Genomic DNA, 18,861 nt, shown 5'->3' with positions numbered 1-18,861 from the left:
TTGCTGTAGCGATAGACATGAAGTTGTCGCCAAGTGCAGAAACAACTATTTTGGAATAATATCTGACCCCTAGAATAATACAGAGACAGTTTAAGGACAGTATAGCCTTTGCATCAGTATCCGCATGTTGAAGAATCCTGCACCTTTCACCCCTAAAGCTGCCCTATGGCTTAAAGACCTCATGGTATATTTAGACCTGGAGAAAATTAAGTACAATCTGAGGGGGGCACCCGGGAAATGTGACTGTGTTTGGGGCTGTATGATGGAGTCCATAGCTACATTAAAGACACTACCTCTGCCTATGGTGGGAAAGAAGGAGGAGCCACCAACAGTTGTTTTTTATTTTTTACCATAATCTTTTGAAGTAGGACCAGGCGGGTGGGAGGGTGTATTTGTGTGTAAAGCAGTGTTATTGTATTTTTGTTCCTGGAAAGGGGGGGGGGGGGTGTCATTGTTTATTACACATTGTACTTCCTGTGAAATCAATAACAATATTGATTAAAAAACAAAAACAGAAAACAAGTCTCTGATAGTAAACATGTTTTGAGACAGACTGTTCAGAGGACAACAGGATGTACCGACTGGGTTTATCTGCAAAAGGAGAGAAAAAGAATAGAATAGAATAGAATAGAATAGAATAGAATAGAATAGAATAGAATAGAATAAAGTACAGTAGAGTAGAATAGAACAGAATAAAGTAGAATAGAATAAAGTACGGTAGAGTAGAATAGAATAGAATAAAGTACAATAGAATCGAATAGAATAGAACTGAATAGAACCGAATACAATAGAATACAATAAAGTAAAATAGAATAGAATAGAATGGAATAGAATAGATCTTTTTTGTCACAGGAAAAATGAAAATTCATTTAGCAGCAAAAATGTTTCGTGCAAAAAAGGACTGTATATAAAATATCACACAACATACTGACAAATGTAAGCAGTGTATGAAAACTACAAGATAAAATATCAAATATACATATAAAGCCCTACAAAAACTACTGATGTATACAAAACATAACGTGTTGTTTACTTTTAATCCCCCTCGGCCAAATACAGTGTAAGATTCTTTTGAAAGTTACTGCACTGTCATTTAGATTAGCCTGTCTTTGTGTAAAACTTATTACATACATATTTATATGTGGAAGGACTCAGATATTATAACTGCACAAGGCCTTGATGTCTTATTTTTTCATGTTACTTATTATTTTGTTGGTTTATTATTCACTTTTGTTCATTTTAATGACCACGTTAACTGTTTTTGTTCCTTTTGCTGCCTAATTACCTCCACCAGGAGGTATTGTGATCGCTTTGCTTTGTGTGTTTGCGTGCATGCATGCGTGTTTGTTTGTTTTTTTAGCAAGATAACTCAAAAAGTTATGTACGGATTTTCATGAACTTTTCAGGAAATGTCGATACTGGCACAAGGAAGAAATGATTAAATTTTGGTGGTGATTGGGGGGCAGATCTGTCTTGGCGGAGGTCTGCACTCTCCGTGTGCTTTTCTTGTAAGTTAAAGTTGTGTCTGTATTTAGTGTTTTATTAGGTTACTACAGATAGTTTTCAGGATTATTTATCACTAATGATCTTTGACCAGGTTTACTGAAGGTTTGGACTGGGATTCTGGTTTACAACATACACTCAATGCCCCGCCCACTGGGCAGGTAAAGCAGTGACAGGTGAGATGATTCTATTTAAACATTAATAACCCACTGCTGTACATGGACCGCACTGACACCAGATGAGTGTTAAATCCAATAAATAGCACATCTGTGTGAAGTGGACCCACTGAGGCTGATGGAGTTTTAATGTGTTGACCTCCAGACCAGTGACCACCTGGACGGAAATCCACCAACGGAACCAGAACTCCACCATGACAGACTGACCGTCGACAGTCGACTCAGGTAAAACTAAACTATAATTAGAAATGATCTTCCTCATATTAAATGTGTTAAAACCTACATACTTTAATCAGATGAGTTTAAACCAAATGACCAAAGTTGATCTGCTGTTTTTCATGTCTGTAATAGTGTTTATTCCACATATATACTGGTTTGGGTCCATTTGTAAATGTTCCAGTAAATAGAACCTGTAAAGTCCATGTATTCTAATGAACAGACAATGTTTTCCTTTGGACTCAAACCCATTCCATCATTAATTCACAGATTTGACATTTAGACACAGACTGTATCTGTGAAACTACAGACAAATAACATTTGGACTGAATTTACTCTGATTACAGACTCAGACTGAATAAACCTTCACTACTGTTAGTATACAGGTTTTTACTTGTGACCAGTGAATCAGTTAAATGGGATTTTGAAAGTTTTGTAAATGTTCACTTTATGAAAATCAAGTTGGATCCAAATTTATCTAGACATTAACCTGTAGCAGCAGTTCAAAGTTCAGTATAAAAGTGATTAAATATTATAACGTCCATAAAACAACAGCAGTATCACTGATAACACAACAAGGTTCATTCAGGCCTTACATTTATGAAATTATTACCATTTATAACCTACATATAAGACACAACTAAACACCAAATGAAAACATATAAAGTGCATTTTTTATTTTAACACAGAATATGAGCAGAAGTAGATCTACACCAGGTTATATTCCCTGTTTTACTGAAATACTGAGTTTTATTTTAAACAACACATTATATTATTTAACAGGTAAAATAATGATTGTCATTCAGTGTTATCAGGGTCGTCTTTTATTTGACTGAACTAACCTCATTTTAAAAGTCGGACCTCAACTTTTACTAATTAGTAAATAATCAGTGTCTGTGACAAAAATGATAAATACTGTCATTAAATAAAATATTGAACTGAAACTGGAAGTGTTCAGACATCACTTTCTGCGCAGCCACAAAATGGGAGGTGTTCATATTTCTGAGTGATATCAGAAACCCCTGGGATTGTTTTTATTTTATTTTGTGTAAGATATGGTATCAGATGCTATTGTTGGAGAAACAGGAGGAAAGTACAATGTAATAAATAATGTTTATCAAATATGGATGTGTTCTAGGTTAATGATATCGATGCCTCTATCAGAATATAAATCTACAGATAAAGGGTCTAAAGTTCAGTATAAAGAAAATTCAACACCTATAAAATATTACAACATTATTTACAGCTTTAACCCCTTTGATTCTGATTGGTCAGTGGTGGTGACCAATCAGAATCGCTCCAATCACAGCCTCAGGTTCAGGAACACTGTCCCTCTGGAAGCGAAGGGTTAATTCCTCGTTTACAGCAGCTACATGAGTGCCCACATAAATGAAGATTCACTTTTTAAAGTCCTAATTCCATCAAGACTTAAGGTTAAACAGTCCAATTTCAGGATAGATTGACCCACAGTCACCAGTTAAAACAAGTGAGAGCAAAAAAAAAGTCAGTGGTCTTCAACACATGGCCCCGCCCCCAAGAATATTGGACATAATGACAGTAATAAACAGTAGAAAAGTGGATGAACTCCCATCAGGGCGGTTCTAACAGTTCATGAACAGTAATGAATGATAGACAGTTCATGTTCAACTGTTACTGCTTCTCCTTTAATATTTGTCATGTTGTTTTGTGTTGGTTCCATCAGACGCTGCAGCAGCTGAATCTGTCCAATCTGGAAGAGTTGGATCATGGCCACAGCACCTGGTGAGTCCAACAGGGTTTAGACCAAAGATAAGACGACAAGTTTAGGACAGAAATACATGATGTGAACACAGGTTAATGCGTTTAATAATATGTACATTGGTAGAATCCATCTGTAGACGTCAGGATCCAGTCAATAGTTGGATTTACAAACTCCTCTAAAGACCATTTAATGAAACATAAACACATCCTGTTGTATTTAGTAATGCACCCTTGTTATCCTTGTTATGTTGTCCATATTTCAGTTCAGAGGCCTGAACATGACAAATATTCAGGCCTGCAATACAAAGTAAGAAATCATAATCAGGTGGTATAGATTCCCCATGCAGCTTCACCTGTACATCCAAATCCACAAAGATCATGAACGGTGTCATGAAAATGATGCTGCATTCTAACATCATTTTGGCCTATTTCCAGTCCCCAGACATTTATTTGGGGAAGATATCAAGTGTCATTTTGTTGCAGCAAAGTTAATCTGTTCTCATGTACATAACTGAGCAGTGAAGGGCAGATGGATTTATTTTGAAGTGATCCAGTGCCACATCTGTGTAATCAGGAGGGTTACAGGAGGGTGCGCGTTAGTTAAGCAAATGATGAACAGTTTGACTTGAAAAGGGGTTCCTCACGGTTCAATACTGGGTCCTGTTTTATTTGTAATCCAGATTACAAATGAGTAATCAATTGAAGTAATTAGCTGTTACACCCATCTATATGCTGATACTACAGTTCTGAATGACTTTGCTACTGAAACTACAGGAAATGAGTTCTCTGTGCAAACAAAATCATATACCTGATGTTTTCTAGAGCCACAGCTGTAACAGGTAATGGTTTACATGTAGCCACTTTGACAGGCAACAACATCGAAACAAACACCTGGGTATTTGGCTGCATTAAAAACTCCCATGTGAATGTCATAGGGATTCATGTAATTTTAAGCTAAAACCAAAATAGTTGCCTGTGGAGAAACACATTTAACTTCCCTGTTGGAAGCAGAGAACTGAACCTCTCCTTTTATCTATTCTGGATTATGGAGATCTACATAAACACCTCTACGTCCACTCTTATATCCGTCTTATATTTACTTAAAGTGTACTGACGAGACTTAATTGTAGGTCTGCGCCTTTTTCCCCACCTAATTTAAACTGCAGAATTCTGTCTAAGTGGTGATCAAGAAAGAACATCTTCAGAGACAATGATGAGCCGAACCAGTCTGTCTTCAGAGCCATACATGTGTTTATTTGCAAAAGCAAGGAAAAACACACGGAGACACACCCGGGAATGGTCTGAAGAGTAGCCGAAAATCCCCTATCATTTATACCTTGTTTCGGGGCTTGGGGCGTGATTTTCCCTGGGTCGCTCCTCCCAAAATCCCCTTTTTCCAGCATTCTAGAAAATTTGGGGTACTTTTCCACTGGCAGAAACCACCCCCCGGAAGCTTCCCTTTTAAAACCATCTTTGGTCAGGCCTATCTGTGCCATTTACCCTACTTGCTACATACACACTCAAGGTCACTTTTTGGTCATCTCACCAGTTGTTTTGGTTTTTCTTATCAGTTGTTTTGGTTCTTCTTTTACTGAAGTGGCGCAGCTGTGCTGAATGTTTCACTAGATGGTCTGGGCATACTGCCCAGAAATTATTAAGCCAGCACCATCCTGGCCTACCATAGCCAACATGGTTTGCAGGGTCAGCAGCCGGGTCAAGGAACTTCATACCACAACCAGCAGAGAATCCTCTTTTCACAATTGTTTACAAAAGCTTGCGCCTGCAGAATCATCAGCAGGGCCTTCTTCCATGAAAAGACACATGCAGGGCCTTCTTCAAACAGTATCTCTTTTACATTATTTACCTTATTTTATTCTCTACAGTACCTGTAGTGAATTTTCATTGCTAGCTATCAGAAAAGATCTCGTCTAATACTAGTGGTTCCATCCGGTAACTTACGTTCCAGCCCGTTGTCCAGTTCTAAGTCACTGCTCCGTCAGTCAGACATGGTCACAGACATGTTTCCTCCTTCATGGGCTGTTCCAGCACCAGTACTGACCCAGACTGGTTGTGTTGTCCCATTACCTGGGCTGTGATGGACTGGTCCCTGTTGAGCCGCATTATGTAATAAATTCCCATTATGTAATAAAAGTTCAAAATGTAATAAGAATGTCACGTCATCTTGTAATAAAGCCACAAATGTGTCATTATTATGACACATTTTGTAATAAACTACCTCAATGCATTATATAGTAAATTTTTTCACATTATGTAGTAAGTTATTACAGTTTGAGAAATTTATTACAAAATGCACTTGACACATTTTTATTTTAAAAAAAAAATGTAATAACATGGTTCATTATCTAATAACAATCCAAATTAATATAATTTCAGAGCCATTTAGAAGAAATTAGTCACAGGAGCTACAGGTAATGTAATCAATCAGAACTTTAACCACACAGTTTAAAGATTAATTTAGCACATTGTTATTATATTGCTGTGTCAGTTGTGTCTGTTTCAGTATCTTATGATCTTGGAAAAATGTTCCTTGACTCCCTCAGATTGAACAGCAAACATTTATTGTGTGTTTTATCCATTTATGTCACAGAGATAAGCTCCAGTCCATTTTCCTGAAAATAAAAACGTGTCAAGTGCATTTTGTAATAAATTTCTCAAATTGTAATAACTTACTACATGCGAAAAAATTTACTACATAATGCATCGAGGTAGTTTATTACAAAATGTGTCAGTTTATTACATAATGCGGCTTTATTACAAGATGACGTGACATTCTTATTACATTTTGAACTTTTATTACATAATGGGAATTTATTACATAATATGGCTCAACAGTCCCTGACCATGTGCAGCAGACACTGGTCTAAGATGACACACTTCATCAATCAGTGCTGGCTTGTGTCTCTATGACAATGGTGGAGTGTAAATCTTGCAGTAGCACAAACTGTCATGATCTGTACCTGTGTGGCCTCAGCTCCTCCCTCTCCTCATCTCCTCATCATCGGACTCACCTGCTGGCGCTGTGTGGCTGCAGCCAATCACCTTCAAGCCTATTTAAGGCTTAGGTTTGCAGCCATGCAGCGCTGGTCCATTGTTTTCCTCTTTCCATTCCATAACCCGGACATTCTCTCATCTTATCCAAGGACTCTGACCCAGGTTTTGTATGGTTTTTATGGACTCTGTTTTTGCTTTAGTTCGTGTTAGGTTTTTTTTCGTTGTCTAGTTTTCATATTTTGTTAAATAAACTTATTTTTTTCCCCTTCAGTACCGAGCATTTGAGTTCTCTCTTTCCCCCCCGTTGTGACAGAATGGACCAGCCAAACTTGGACTCAGCCGGTACTGAAGGGACCCGTTTTTTTCGTATCTCCGTGTTTTAGTTGTTTTTCCCTGGTTTCGTTCGTCTTTCTTTAGTTCTCTCTGTACCGTCGCTCCGCGCTTCCCTGCCCCATATCCGGTGTGGGAAAAAATACGGACCTTGTAAAATTTGGACCTATTTGGAATTTGCGCATGCGCGAGCGCAGCCTTACCGGATGTCAGGTTCAGCGACCCCTAACCCCAACCCTAACCCCTAACCCTAACCCCTAATCCTAACCCTAACCCTAACCCAAAAGCGCACAATTCTACTCGCAAGGTACTTATTTCATAAGCCTCGCTGAACCTGACATCCGGTAAGGCTGCGCTCGCGCATGCGCAAATTCCAAATAGGTCCAAATTTTACAAGGTCCGTATTTTATGCCACACCGGCTTTTCTGAGACTTACTCTTGTCCTCAGCTCTGGCGGCTCGGTCTCCTCCGTGCCGGTTGGTTCGGGAGGTCCCGGATCCGTCGGGTGCATACCCCGGTTTGTTCTCCCGGTGTATCTGGCCTCTTTATTTCCTGCCTTGTATTACTGGCGTTCCCATGTCATGTGGGGTCCTGGACCATGTTGAGTCCGGGCTCTCCTCCCGTGTTGTTTTTTCCGGTGCGTTTCTGTCTCTCGTCTGTTTCCTGCCTCGTGTTTCCAGCGTCCTGTTCCATGTGGGGACCTGGGCCTTCGTGGGGTCCGGGTTCTTCTCTTGTGTCTTTTCCTTCGTGTGTCTAATGGTTTGAGTGAGTTTATTAGCTCTGATCTGCCTGTTCATGTTAGTTTGTCTGTTCTGCTTGTTTTATTCATTCCTCCCTGTCTCTCTCTGTCTGTGTGTGCCTTTCTCTGTGTGTGTTTCTCTGAGTGTATTTCTTTGAGCGTATTTCTGTGTGTATTTGTCTTTCTGTGTATTTTTCAGTCTGTTTCTTAGTCTGTGTGAATTTCCTAGTTTCTGTGTGTGTGTGTGTATTTCTCAGTGGGTGCGAATTTTTTTTGTCAATGTGTGTTACTGCAGTCCATGTGCGTTATATGTTCCCCGTGTTTTTTTTTTTTTTTTTTTCAGTCTGTCTTTAGTCTCTTTATTTTCTGTCTGCAGTTTCATCAGTTCAGTTCTGTAGATTGTCCCTCTGCCGGTCCGTGTTTTTGTGTCTGTCTGTCCGTGTCTCTCTGCTTGGCCCAGTTCCCTTTTCCTTAGTACTACCTGGAGGCTAGTACGCCCTCTGGTAGTTTCCCCTCCTTGAAGTCCGGTTCCGGCCGCGCAGCGTTTTCTGAAGCCTGATTCAGTTTGTCCGTGCAGCGTTCCTGCAATCTGTTTCTGTCTGTTCGCGCAGCGTTTTTTAAAGCCTGTTCCTGTTTGTTTCTGAAGTCCGGTTCCGTCCGTCCACGCAGCGTTCCTGTTTCCCCGTCTCGGCCTCGCTCTTCGTTCCCCTGTCAGTCCAGTCTCAGAGTCCGTTCCCCTGTCAGTCCAGTCTCAGAGTCCGTTCCCCTGTCAGTCCAGTCTCAGAGTCCGTTCCCCTGTCAGTCCAGTCTCAGAGTCCGTTCCCCTGTCAGTCCAGTCTCAGAGTCCATAGCCCTGTCTGCTCAGTCTCAGTCAGCCAGAGTCATGGGTCCAGCCATAGTCCAATTCCAGTCGATGTCTGTAGTCCAGTCATTGTCCGGTCTGTCTTGTCTCAGTTAGAGTCACTAGTCCAGCCATATTCAGTTCCAGTCAATGTCCTAAGCCCAGCTGGAGTCCTGTCTGCCACAGCCCTGGAGGTCCACGAACCAGGGGATTTTTCTGTCCTGTTTTGGAGGGGTTCTCACCTCCTGGTCGGAGGTTTCTCCATGATCTGGTCCGGAGGGGCTACATCATCCTGGTCTGGAGGTTTTCCACATCCTGGTCCAGAGGTCTGCCCTGAGGTGCTTCGGCCGTCTTCCCGGAGGCTCTTCACGCCATTCCACCGGGGGGTGCTTCAGTCCGTCCGCCCTGAGGTTCTTCAGCCAGTCTACCCGGAAGCTCTTCACGCCGTTCCACCGGGAGGTGCTTCAGCCTGTCTGCCCTGAGTTTCGTCGGCCTGTCTGCCCGGAGGTTCTTCAGCCGTCTGCCCTGTGGCCTTCATGCCATACCAGCGGGAGACTTTCCACACCGGTCCATCGGGAGGTTTTTCATGCCTCCTTTGCCAGATCCCCTCTTCACTCCAGGATGCCCTGGGCTCCGTGGGGGCTTTTCGCATCTCTGGGGACGTCAGGATGCCGTCCCTTAAGGGGGGGGTCCTGTCATGATCTGTATCTGTGTGGCCCTCAGTTCCTCCCTCCCTGTCATGATCTGTACCTGTGTGGCCTCAGCTCCTCCCTCTCCTCATCTCCTCATCATCGGACTCACCTGCTGGCGCTGTGTGGCTGCAGCCAATCACCTTCAAGCCTATTTAAGGCTTAGGTTTGCAGCCATGCAGCACTGGTCCATTGTTTTCCTCTTTCCATTCCATAACCCGGACATTCTCTCATCTTATCCAAGGACTCTGACCCAGGTTTTGTATGGTTTTTATGGACTCTGTTTTTGCTTTAGTTCGTGTTAGGTTTTTTTTCGTTGTCTAGTTTTCATATTTTGTTAAATAAACTTATTTTTTTCCCCCTTCAGCACCGAGCATTTGAGTTCTCTCTTTCCCCCCCGTTGTGACACAAACAAGCACCAACGCATACTTTCCACTAGGGATGTAATGATTACCGGTATAACGATAAACCACAGTAAAATTCTCAATGGTTAGTATTACCGTTTAAATTATAATTATCATGATAACTGTGTTTATTACCGCACTTTGAAAGACAAAGAGAGAGAGAGAGACCCGGTCCAAGCACACAGAGAGATAGAGAGAGACTATCTATTTATCTATCTATGAAAAAGAAACTAAAACAACTCAAACTTGATATGGAAAATGGTCAAACAATGGTCATAAGGTGCCATCTTTAATGCACATTTGTATGTTTGATGTTTACATGCTAATATTTGAATGTTTCTGCAACAGAAAGTACCATTGTGCCTATTATTTTATTAGTTGGTTTGTTTGGGTTTTTTTTCAAAATACAATGTGGTTAAATTGTTTCAGTGCGTGTCTAAGTACTTTTTGAACATTTTGAGCACATTTCAACAATACTGCGATAATGATAACCATGATAATTTTAGTCACAATAACTGTGATATGAAATTTTCATATCGTTACATCCCTACTTTCCACTCAATCCTGCTCACTGACCGCTGCTTGTTTACTCCAGTCATCACCCAGAACCAACAATAGGTACATCCCTTCTGGCTGGCAATGGCTGCTCCCATAGGTTCTGCCCCTGCCCATAATTCATGTAATAAATAGGTCCAGTGGGGTGCATTTATGGCATTTTTTTTTTTTTACTGAATTTGGGCCTCTCTTGCTTATATGTAATACACATAGCACAATTAATGTATAAATATGACCAGTACATGTACACTTTAAATCCTTAAAAGACAACATGCTGTCATTATCACCTCTCTTAAATTGGTTACATTAACTATTCAACATGTTCTAGTGATTGGCTGGAGCTCTAAAATTGGAGTCTTTTTTGCAGCTTTCTAAATATAAAGGCAGGTAAACTTTTCGTTACTGGGGAAAAGGGAATCCCCTTTGGAAGCTTCCACTTCTGCCAAAAATGTCTGTTGTGTCATAATAAAGACAGAAAAACCTGAGTAAAGGACTGTGTATCTGTTTGTCTGCTTTTACAGATGTTCAACCCCTGAGGCGCCATCGTAGCTACGAACTGTTACCACCTTCCTGTAAGTTATAATTTAATAAGACCTAAATTTTCAGTTTCACACAGTTTCACAGCCCCAACTGACATTTTCAAATACTTTCATTTCTTGAATGACAATTATAAATCTTTTGTTGAGGATTAGAGCCCAGACAACCTGGTCTAAATAAAGTACCACACTGGTATATTTCATTGGACCACCTTTAGTTGGATTATGGGAGACATTTGTAATGGTATTGTTTAAATAAGTTTATTTGGTGTCACATTTATTTCTGTGAATAACTGCATTAATTTTCGCCCATATCTTGTATTGATGACGTAAAGTCGGAGGCTGTGTATTGTCGTCACCATCACATCACATAGATTGTCCATGTGGTTCAAGTCTTCACTCTGTGGTGTCCAGTCCATGTGTAAATGATGTCTCCTGCTTCTGAACTCTTTGACAGTCTGATCTTCATCAGCTCTGCTGTTTTCATCTTGGAATATGAAACAAAACACGACTCATGTTTAGACCTGGTCATTGAGTATATTCATGTTCAGCTGAACTCATTTTATGGACATAGAACATTTAACCTAGACCAACTGAACCAACCCCAGATCACAACACTGCCCCCACAGGCTTATACTCTAGACACTAGGTATGAAAGGGTAATCACTTCATCCCCCTCACTTCTCCCCTTGATGGACCATTACTCTGGAACAGGGTCAGTCTGGACTCATCAGACCTTTTTCTACTGAAACACAGTCCAATCTTTATGCTCTCTATTAAATTAAAGACCTTTTTCAGAGTATCTTTAACTCTGGCTGCCAATGGTGTATATAGATGTCAGTTGTGTTTTTTAATGGGGGGAGCTGGGGGGCGGTCTGGCAGAGGTTGTCAGTGAAAATCAGGCTTGTAATCATAGAATTTAGTGTACTGATGAACAATATACAAATAAATAACAATAAATGATACATAGCATTTATATTAAAATGACTAAATAACAGGATCAGTAGTTGCGGTGGCACACCAGGAAATGGTAGAATGAGGGAGAGAAAACGGTGAAATGACTGAAATCGGAAAAATTGAGGCAGCTCATGCTCGAACGGAGTATGTGCCACTGCAGTTCTGAGATAAAGTATTGCAATCGGTCAAAAGACGACAAAGACAAAGGAGGGAGCTTCGTACAAAATCAGCCGTAGAGAATCAAAGCGGGCTGAGTGGTGAGTGTCACGGTGGGTCATGGCGTGGGGTTTTCACCGCCACAGCTTCGGTCATCTGATGAATTCGGGTCCGACAAATTTAGTGAACTTGACCTGGATTTGTCAGATGAGCTGGGCTGTGGCGGTGAAACCCCAGGCCGTGACCCACCGTGACACTCACCGCTTGGATCGAATCTAGATCAACTGGGAGCAGCAGAGCCTCTTTGCCAGATGCATCAGATCAAAGGGACCATGGACCGACCGACACCCCCCCCCCAGTCCCTCACACTACGTGCAATAGAACTGTGCAATATTCAGCATTGGAAATAGTTTTGTTTTATCAGAACCATAGTTTTTTATACCTACACATAGCTCTTTTTTAAATACATATTGTTCTATTTTCTATATTTATTCTTTTCAGTGTTTTTGTTGTTTCATAAAAGTAAACAATTGTTCAGATGTTTGAGGTATCACTGAAGCTACAAATATTGGCGTCAAACTCACTGTTCTACTTGACATGCCTCTGCACAAAACGCTCATTTTCTCAGTTTTTTGGTCAAAAACAGGTGTTTATGCTGAAACCACCCTATGTTCTACTGCTGATTACTAAAAAAACCAAAAGGCTAGAAACAAACTTTTTTTTTTTATCCCGATGAAAGAAGTGAGTCTACACTTTCTTTTGAGAGTTTCAATGTTTATGTAGTCATAGAACTCAATATTCTGCGGGACTTGAAAGATCAGTCAAAATGCTCCAAAACACTGGCAGTATGGGGGGTTCTGCTCTGAAAATGGCTGGCAGCCACTGAGTTAATGGTAGTAAGTTCTGTAGCAAGTTTTTTTGAGTATATGTACTAACCTTAATGTCAACCTGGTTACTAACCCACCTGTTCTGGTCTGTCTGTTTTTTTTGTGTTGTTGTGCTGTATGCAAAGCTGCTGAATACTTGAATTTCCCTTGGGATTAATAAAGTATCTATCTATCTATCTATCTATCTATCTATCTATCTATCTATCTATCTATCTATCTATCTATCTATCTATCTATCTATCTATCTATCTATCTATCTATCTCTCTCTCTCTCTCTCTCTCTCTCTCTCTCTCTCTCTCTCTCTCTCTCTCTCTCTCTCTCTCTCTCTCTCTCTCTCTCTCTCTCTCTCTCTCTCTATTTCGTTTTTGGTAGATGATGGTTTCCCACTATCCCTCAGATTTTAATAATGTGTTAGTTGCTTTAGTCATGTCCTTTTACTTGTTTTATTTACTTAATTCAAGATCAATAATGTGACTGTTTGAAAACAGATTTACATCTTTTCTTCTGACATGGTTGCTTAAGAAATAAGAAGGTACTCACTGCATTAGTTAAAGAAGTTGTTTCCACTGAAACATTAATCTGCAATAATGATCCAATGAAAGGATCTGAAATATTTGCTTAGATCTGGGATGTCAAACTCATTTCAGTTCAGGGGCCACATTCAACTAAATTAGATCTGCAGTGGGCCGAACCAGTAAAATAATAACATAATAATATATAAATAAAGTCAACTCCAAACTTTTCTCTATGTTTTAGAGCAAAAAAGTAAATTTACGTTATGAACAGGTTTATATCTACAAACTACCCTTTCAAAAGATGTGAATAACATGAACAAACTGAAAAAATAAGTGTAATTTTAACAATATTCTGCCTCAGTTTATCATTTACACATGTACATTATAACTTACAGATCACAGCGGATCTACAAATACACACAACATTTAATAACAGACAGAATATTGTTAAAATTGTACTTACTTCTCTTAAGACATTTCAGGTTATTCACATTTTTTGCGCAAATTGTACTTTATTTTAGTGTAAATACATGAAAATATTTACATTTACAAAGAGAAAAATTTGGAGTTGTCATTATTTCCAAGTTATTATGATAGTATTTTACTCATCCTGCCCACTTGAGACTGAATTGGTCTGAATGTGGAACCTGAATTAAAAGGATTGTCTGTTTCTTAGTGTAATTTTTGCATTTCACAAATTCATCCCAAGGGACCCTTTGGCGGGCCGGATTTGGCCCCCAGGCCGCATGTTTGACACCTGTGGCTTAGATGAATGCAATTGGGGAATTTTTATAGTGATGCTGTGTATTAACAGAGCTGAATATAAAGGCAGAAAACATCTACTAATCATTTATTTGTTTATATTACATTATTTACATTATTTGTCATTTCAGTGTCTGAGCTGAGGGTTGTTCTTCTGGGGAACAACTGCTCTGAGAAGAATTCAGTGGTAAACGCCATCCTGGATCAGGATGTGTTCCATGACAAACTCACCTCCTGTATGAGAATCAGTGGAACAATTAAAGATAAAAAAGTCATCATCTTCAACACCCCGGATCATCTGCTGTCTGACATCTCACACCATGACCTGATGAAGTTCATAAAAATATGTTCAGATGCTTCACATCCTGGACCTCATGTGTTCCTGCTGGTTCTACAGCCTGAAGACTTCACTGAAGAACACAAACGGAGAATAGAATCAATCCTTAAAAACTTCAGTGATCAGTCATTTAATCAAACACTGGTTCTGACTTCACCAAGAAAACAGAGTCCAGGACGAACGGAAACACACAGACAACAATCACTTCAAACAGACATGATCAGTAGATGCAGATACAGACATCTACAGCTGGAGAACCTTCATCATGATGAACTGTTAACACGACTGGGTCAAATAGTGAAAGAGAACAACGGAGAACATCTGAGCTACAAAGAATTTCAGGACACATCTTTAGCAGATGATCATTGCAGCCAAAGAGGTAAGAGCAGGAATAATCTGCATTTATTTTTTAAATTCTGCTGTTTTCATGTTATTTTGTTGCAGGGCTGTCAGATGATAGTCTGTCCATCCAACCAGTGCATTCCATTCTTCATGTTCAGATGGAAGATCTGAGAATCATTCCCCCTTTGATAGTGATCAGAAATAAAATGTCAAACTGTCTACAGTTGACAGAATAGTTTATCTTTTAAATGGTTTGGAACTTTCTGGGACCCTGACTGTGAGGGTTCCAAGATGACATGACATTAATGACATGTGATGTAGCTGTAGCCTAGAAACAGCTAACGTCCTCTTGGCCCGGTCCACAAGTCCCTTTGAGTCCAAAGATGGAGACTGGCTGACAAATGAGTTAGTCACTTCACTATCAGGAGTGTTGTCATGAAACACACCAAGAGAAAAAGAGGCAACTTCCATTTTTAGAATGGGGAAAAACAGCAGTTCTGAGATTAAGAAAAATCTTTCAAATTTTGTGGGAGGTTTTGTTGAACTCCAGCTTAATTAGGTTTTCAGAGATCCACTCACTTCTTGTGCTATACAATCCTGTGAAATGTTATGAAGAAGGGTAGGAACTGAGATAGGGATTTAAAAATTGATTGTGGTTGATGAAATCTACCCTGTTGTCATTGCTGCTCTTTTGTGGGGGTATGAATGGACAAAAAGACATATCCTCTTTCATTCTGACAACTTCATCACGGTGGACATATTTAACATGGTCTATCTTGGTGTAAACTTAGAAGATACCTTCAGCTGGAAGAGTCATGATGATAATGATGATATTGTTCTCACCTACATCAGAGGCTGTATTTATCATGTAGACCGTGAGGAGTCTAGGCCTTAGTTTCGATCAGGATTTATCATTCAACTCATATACACTACAAACAAAAATGTAAGGATATTTTTACCTCCACCAGGAGGTATTGTGATCACTTTGCTTTGTGTGTTTGCGTGTTTGTTTGTTTGTTAGAAGATAACGCAAAAAGTTATGGACGGATTATCATGAAATTTTCAGGAAATGTTGATACTGGCACCAGGAACAAATGATTAAATTTTGGTGGTAATTGGGAGGCGGGTATCTGTCTACACTCTTCGAGTGCTTTTCTTGTTCATTTTTGGGCTATTTTTTTCAGTTTGGATTCTTGCACAGCGCTTTTTAATTTTTTGTGTGTGAATTGAATTGAAACATATTTTTTCAATGACCAGACATAGTTTTATTTACAAATGACAATAATGACCAAAAAAATGACCCAAAAGAGAGAAATATCCTTAACTTTTTGTTTGTAGTGAATATAAAACAGATTTCTAGAAATGCCTTTTTTCATCTGTGAAATTTTGTATCAGGTATCTTTTAACACAGAACGATGAAAAAAAATTAATCCATGCATTACATTTAAACTAGATTACTGCTGTAATGCAGAGTAATGACTCATGTCTGTTAACAGAAAGCAAAACATGAGAATCAAACATAAAAACCTGAGAGGAGAAAACTGAAGAATCCGAAGGGCAACGGGTGCAAAGGTCAGGATTAGATGGGAGAGAGTCCACAGGACTGTGTCCAGGGTGGGAGGTGGAGTTGTGGAACAGGGCTCTGGACTAATTTTTTTCTTAGGTGCACCAGCACAAAAGTTAGGTGCACACAAATTTTCCATCACGTTGCATTTAACACCGCAGTTTTACAGGTTCACTTTATTTTTTTTATTTTATTTTTTTTTTGTAATCATATTGGCAATATTGACTTATAAATTATTGACTAACAATTTGGTCACCATGAAGTTCTTTATTTGAAGCACAATTATACAAGAAAGGTATCTTACTGAAAAAGTGTTGGTGCTTTAAGTGCTTCACTGAGCTGAAATTTAAACTCGAAACATCAAGATAAATGAAATAAAAAGAAAATCTAAATTAAAAGTGCACCATATTTTTATTTCCATAAAAGAGCACACTTTGCTCCACCTCCAGATACTTGATCACACGCTAAGTATTCTGTGCAAAGTGCCTTTAACCCCAGAAAAATTATTTCCGTGAAACAGGCTGTTTGTGATAATTTTATTACTGCATTTGTAGAAGTGTCATAAAAGCTGCTGTATGTACTTGTTTTTTCAGGACTACTACTTTCAAGATCTGGACAGATCAGGTTTTGCTTTACTGTGTGTTTTAGGAATAACAGACAAAAACAAAAAAGAACTGAATTTTTATCGGTTTTTACTGAATAAGGCAACTGATCATTTCTACATGTGCATTATGGATCAGACCTACAAAGGCACAAAACATTCAGTGACAGGCACTTAATACTACATGTATTTTTTTTTAGACATTTCAGGTTGTTCATATTTATTCATGTTATTCACATTTAAAGCTATACCTACCGATGTGGCATGTCTCACAGCACTTAGTGAAAATTTGAACATGAACAACCTTCCTCCCTCCAAAGCCCCGCCCACTTCCCTCTGCCTGAGCTCTGATGCTCTCCTCCTCTCACCTGATGCGCACAGTGGAAGCGGAGGTGGAGGTCTGGTCTGCTTCAGCGTGTCCGCGGACCCCTCCCTCAGTAATCAGATACATCATCCACCTGCTGGGCTCCTGTTTCATCAGTAGACCCTGTATTTAAGGGTCTGGTCTGTGCAGTGCTGTGTCAGTGTCGTCACTGCATCTCATCACCCAGGTGATGAGATGCGCCCAGGTGATGGGCACATGCACTGTGAATGCGCGGCCTCCACAAATTTTCCGTGGACATTTGAGGTTTCATAGTCCATACATTTATCATCCTACATTGTGTGACACCAAGCACATGCACGTGTATGAGTCCAAAGGTCATAAAAGTGGAGCTTTGTGCAGACCTGTCTGTTTAGTCCAGTACACCAGACTACTGGACTTTTGTCTCCATCCTTCATTCATCAGACTCTGACTGCTGCAGTCGGGTTCTTCTGTTTGTTCCCCTTGGTAGTTGTTTCTGTTAGTAAATCCATTTTTCCCCTTCATGTGCATTTGAGTCCTATTCATAAACATCCCTAGACAGGAGACGGCGGTCAGTGACAGGAGAATCAGCGTGAGTGAAGCATCAGATTCAGAGGCACCAGTATCGGATGATTGACAGGAGGCTCAGCCAATTATTTCATTTGGACCAAATAAAATGATTGATCAGACTTTTATCAGAAATATGAGCAATGTATAATAATTAAACATTTTTGAGTTTCAGTACCTGGTGGATTTCTTTTACATTTTAATTTGACACAGTTATTAGGAGCATTTTAAGATGACAAAAGAAAAGTGTAAAAATGCCACATCATACGGTATAGCTTTAATTGTTAAAGGATAGTTTGTTACTTTAATTATTTTTGTAATTTCATAGTTTTTTTTTGCATTACTCATATATATATATATATATATATATATATATATATATATATATATATATATATATATATATATATATATATATATATATATATATATATATATATATATTAGGCCTGTAATGATACACAAAATTTTCGGTTCAGTACGTTTTTGGTTTTGAAAGCCACGGTTCTTTTTTTTTTTTTTTTTCCATTAGGCACGGGAGGAAAAAAACCCCTCAAAATGTCTTTAATGCATTTATTATGAATTTTTCAACATTATTCCCCCAATTTTTGGAGACAATAGAATATAGAAAACAGGAGCAATATAATCCTGCTGCTATAAATCAAATAGAAAATAAAATAAATAAAATATTACTAAATGTATTTGAAACATTAGTATTACACTTTTCCCTGAAAGGTAATTTTGAACAAACAACAAAGATCAAATCACAGTTCTGTCAGTTCACATTCTGCATAAAAATAACAAAATTCCACTTGAAGTGCAATATTAACATGAGAGCAAACTGGTATTCTGTTTTAACAAACTTAAGAGCAACAGTGACATCAAAATTAACCAAATTATTTACGAAAGACAGTGGTAGTGATAGATGTAGCAATCCCAAGTGACGGCAACATCAGAAAGAAAGAGCATGAGAAGCTCAAGAAACACCAAGGGCTGAAAGAAGAGACAGAAAATGTGGGGTGTGAAGGTAACAGTGGTACCAGTAGTGATCAGGGCACCAGGGGCAGTGACCCCCAAACTGAAAGGAT

Source organism: Sphaeramia orbicularis, chromosome 9 (assembly GCF_902148855.1).
Source record: "Sphaeramia orbicularis chromosome 9, fSphaOr1.1, whole genome shotgun sequence".
NCBI classification, from domain to species: domain Eukaryota; kingdom Metazoa; phylum Chordata; class Actinopteri; order Kurtiformes; family Apogonidae; genus Sphaeramia; species Sphaeramia orbicularis.
This window is presented reverse-complemented; position numbering follows the sequence as displayed.